This window comes from Colobus angolensis, unplaced genomic scaffold (assembly GCF_000951035.1).
Source record: "Colobus angolensis palliatus isolate OR3802 unplaced genomic scaffold, Cang.pa_1.0 Scaffold129, whole genome shotgun sequence".
In the NCBI taxonomy this organism is placed as follows: domain Eukaryota; kingdom Metazoa; phylum Chordata; class Mammalia; order Primates; family Cercopithecidae; genus Colobus; species Colobus angolensis.
In genome coordinates, this window is record NW_012114141.1 from 11,153,722 (window position 1) to 11,158,635 (window position 4,914).

General features: G+C 36.1%; 1 long non-coding RNA gene across 1 annotated transcript in view; it reads right to left on the reverse strand.

Moving 5' to 3' along the window:
- Positions 1-4,914, reverse strand: part of LOC105505793 — an 11,952-nt gene that overhangs the window by 1,787 nt on the left and 5,251 nt on the right. The window lies entirely within an intron of this gene.

The window sequence follows — 4,914 nt, forward strand, 5'->3', positions numbered from 1 at the left end:
AAAAGAAGAAAAATTTATCTCTATATGAAGTTCCTTATGCCCCTTGGCAGTCAACCTCCTCTCCTACACCTTGCTCCTGGCATCACTGGTCTGATTTCTGTCCCTATAGTTTTTACCATTTATGGAAAGTCATAGAAATGCAATCTTACAGCATGTAGTCATTTGCATCTGGCTTCTTTTGCTCAAAATCAAATTTTTTAGATCCAACCATGTGTTGCATGTATCACACAATGCTCTTTTTTTTTTTTTAATTGTTGCATAGTATGCCATCATGTAGATACACCACAGTTTCTTATCCATTCAGTTAGTGAACATTTGGATTGTTTTCAGTTTTTGGCTATTATAAATAAAGCTGACATAAATCTGATTGAAATTTTAGTTTTTAATTTTATTGTTTTAATATTGTGAAATGTTAGACTTTCTGACTTCTTTTTGTCTACCTTCATCCATAATATGGTAAATTTGTATACATCCTTATATTCTTAAAAATGGAATATATTCTATTCTACCTTTTGCCTCTCTCCGTTGTCTAACTGATTGGTTCTCTTGATCAACTCTGCAATGTCTTCTATTATTTTATTATTTATTGATTATTAACTTTCTGATTATTTCATATTGAGAGGCAACTGTGGTTATGAGAATGGGCTGTGGAGTTAGACAGACTTGAGTCTCAGTCGTAGCTTCACCTATTACTAGCTGAGTTTTCTTGGCAAAGTCACTGAACTTTTTAAGGTCTTAGTTTCCTATCTGTGAAATGGGGAGAATGATAATAACAATACCTACTGCATGGAGTTGTGAGGATTAAATGAGACGATGTACGTAAAGTGCTCAGAGCGGTACCAGGCAGATGGAAAAATCTCAAAAACTGGTACATTTGGCTATTTTTATATTGGAATAGTTAGATCTATAATTTCAATCTATTCCTGTTTTTCTTGAATTTCAGATATTCATTTAATTGTATATGTTATGTTCATCTGTTGTTTGGGGCATATAATTCAGAATTGTTGAATTTTTCTTTTTTTAATTTACAGTTTACTATGCTTATTTAATGATGATTTCATCTCTCAATGCTTCTTTCTCTCCCTTCCTTCCTTTCTTCCTTTTTTTTTTGAGATGGAGTCTCACTCTGTCACTAGGCTGAAGTGCAATGGTGTGATCTTGGCTTACCGCAAGCTCCGCCTCCCAGGTTCATGCCAGTCTCCTGCCTCAGCCTCCCAAGTAGCTGGGACCACAGGTGCCCGCCACCACACCCAGCTAATGTTTTGTATTTTTAGTAGAGACGGGGTTTCACTGTGTTAGTCAGGATGGTCTCGATCTCCTGACCTCATGATCCACCCGCCTTGGCCTCCCAAAGTGCTGGGATTACAGGCATGAACCACTGTGCCCGGCTTTTTTTTTTTTTTTTTTAAGACAGTGTCTCTTTCTGTTGCCCAGGCTGGAGTGCAGTGGCACAATCATGGCTCACTGCAGCCTCCAGCTCCTGGGCTCAAGCAAATCTCCTGCCTCAGCCCCCCAAGTAGCTGGGATTATAGGCATATACTACCACATCTGGTTATTTGTTTATTTATTTATTTATTTATTTATTTTTAGCAATGGGGTCTCTCTATGTTGCCCAGACTGGTCTTGAACTTCTGGGCTCAAGTGATCCTTTCACCTCAGCTTCCCAAAGTGCAGGGATCACAGGCATGAGCCACCGGTCCTGGCATCTCAATGCTTTCTACTATGATACTGGTGTTAACCATTAGGTACTTTTTAGGATTATGATTATTATTTTTATGGTTGTTACCAATATGCTTTTATAACTCTACTTTTATAATGTTCTTACAGTTTTGGTGCCTCCTAAGTCAAATGCCCACATGGGCCACACAGACAGTACATATGTGAGTAGTAGGCTGAGGGAAAGGTAGTCAATGAATGGCTGATGGCCCCAGTTCCCAGTGCAGCTCTGGACTCACTGCATTGCCTTTTAAAGCATCATGACTGTTGTCCACAGGCTGGCTGCATTGGCCACAACATGCCAATCTCTGCACCTGCCATAGATTTCCTCCTAATTTTTGTCTGTAAATTAAAAAAAAAAATTGTACTTTGGTTGTGTCTGTTTTCATTAGCCAATTGTTGAGTTTATTATATCATACAGCCCACATTTTATGTGGGAGTATGATTGCTTATTGTTATAATTAACCAGTTTCTACTATCTACCAACTGTCACTGAATTTAGCTTAACTGTTGTTAGCGTTTAGTTTCACTTCTACTTTATGTGTTTTCTGTAGTGTATTTTCTTTAAAATTATCAGTATACCCTTTAACATTTTAAAACTTCACTAATAATATGAGAATATGTTATGATTGTAAGAGATTCAGTACAGAAACTGCAGAGCCTAGAGCATGAATCATGAAAGCACCTCTTTTATTTCCTGTCCTCCACCCATTCTCACTTCCTTCCGAAGGGAGAAAATCACTGTCAACAACCTGGAGTATATTTCTGCTTCTCTCTTCTATACATTCCAAGTACATTTATATATATATAAAACTGTATCTACATGTCTAGATATCTTTAACAAATAAATGATATATTCTATATACTGTTCTGTGACATACTTTTTAAAAATGCCTAAAATTATGTCTTATGTTGTATACAACTCATCCTCTATAGAAGATGTGCAGTATTTCACAATATAAATGTCCCAAAATTTATTTTGCCTGTATGGGAATTTACATGGTCCCCAGTTTTCTGGTATTACAAATGATGCAATAGCCAGTCTTGTGCATGCCTCTTTATATAGGAGGAACAGGTACCTATAAGTGGAAATGTTTAGTCACGTGGCGTGCATATACTTAAGTCCACTGATAAATACTGCCAGATTACTCTTTAAGAAGGCTGAGTCCTTTGGGGTAGCCACCAACAGCATGTGAGAGTATAGATTTCTCACGCACTCCTAAAACATTAATCTTTTTGATCTTTATGATTTTGCCAATATCATATGGGTAAAAAAATGGTAAACTAAATGATTTAGTTTACCTTAGTCTTCCCCTAAATGTTAGTAGTTTGATCATATTGCATGTTTAATGGTTTTCCTGGGGCTTACATTATATAGTTTTTCTTTAAACATTTTCAAGTATAATTTACAATAGGACAGAGCATTGATCTTAAGTGTCTACCTTAGTACATTTTTACAACTGAACACACCCCTCTAACCATCACCGGTTAGCATTAGTAGCATTCGGCTTGTGCACCCTCCTAGCCATCATCCCTTTCAAGCATTGCTTTTTTTGTATTTTATATAAATAAAATTATACAATATGGCTTCTTTTTCTTAACATTATATTTGAGATATTCCTCCATGTCATTTCATGTAGTTGTAGGCAATTTCTGCTCATTGCTGTCTAGTATTCTACGTGTAAATATATCATAATTTCTTTATCTATTCTTTTTCTCTTTTGTAGAGAGGGGGGGTTTCACTATGTTGCTCAGGGTGGCCTTGAACTACTGACCTCAAGTGATCCTCCCACCTCGGCCTCCCAAAGCACTGGGATTACAGGCATGAACCACTGTACCCAGCCATTTCCTTATCTATTCTAGTGTTGATGGACATTTATGTTGTGTCTAGGTTTTGGCTATTATGACTACTGTTGCTATGAACCATAAGGTATAGGTTTTTGGGTAAAGTAAATTTTTGTTTCTTATGGGTACTTTGGAGTGAAATTACTAGGTCATTTGTTGAGTGAGCATTTAACTTTATAAGAAACTGTCAAACTGTTTTCCAAAGTATCTTTACCATTTTTTCACTCCCCTCTTCACTGAATGGGTTCCAGTTGCACTACATCTACTCAACATCTGGTGTTGTATATTGTATTTTGTTCCTCTAATCAAGTGTGCAGTGGCATCTTCCTGTGATTTTAATGTGCATTTCTCTAATGTTGAATGATGTAGAACATTTTTTCATGTGCCTGTTTGCCATCTGCATACCCTCTTTGGTGAAGTATTTGTTAAGTAATTTGGTCATTAAAAAATAGGGTTGTTTTATTTCTTACTATTGATTTTTAAGAGTTCTTTATCTATTCTGGATACAAATTGTCAGATATGTGATTTGCAAATATTTTTTCCACATCTGAAGCTTATCTCTTCCTTGCCAAATTAACATTGTTAGAAGTTTTGTTGCCCTGTAAGAGTTTTAAATTCTTACATACACAAATTTGTCAGTCTGTATTTTTTTTTTATGGCTTCCGTTGTTAGTGTATTGCTTCAGAAAAGTTTCCTAAGGTTATATATGCCTACCTTTCTATTTACTACTGTGTAAAAAAACCAGTAAAACCTGCTAACACACACATTAAATTATACATTTCTCTGATTGAATATCTGTTTCTGTCTCTCAAACAATTAAAAAAACTCTGCCATGTGCCTTTCTTTACTTTCTTTCCTCTGATGCTTTCCTCATTACTCCTCATGCGGTGAGGGATTCCGGATTGCTATTATTCTGCATCATCTTTTAGGTTCATTTTTTGTTCCTGTTCTGTTTTCCTCTAGGCATGCTGTCTATACATCTGTTTCAGAAAGGGCTCATGAATCACAGACTTTCTGAGTCTTTGAATATTGGAAAATATTTATTTTTCTCTCATTCTTGAAAGATCAATTAATAATTATAAGTTTTAAATAATTTCAAGAAACTGTTTTCTTGTCTTTCTGCTCCTAATATTACTAGTGAGAAATGCAATACCATCTGATTGACATGTGTTTGTTTATTTGCTTATCTATCTATATATTTGTTTATTTTCTTTTTTTTTTTTTTTTTCTTGAGACAGGGTCTTGCTCTGTTGCTCAGGCTGCAGTGCAGTGGTACAACCTTGGCTCACCGCAGCTTCATCTTCCCATGCTCAAGCAATCCTCCCACCTCAGCCTCCTGAGTAGCTGGGTCTA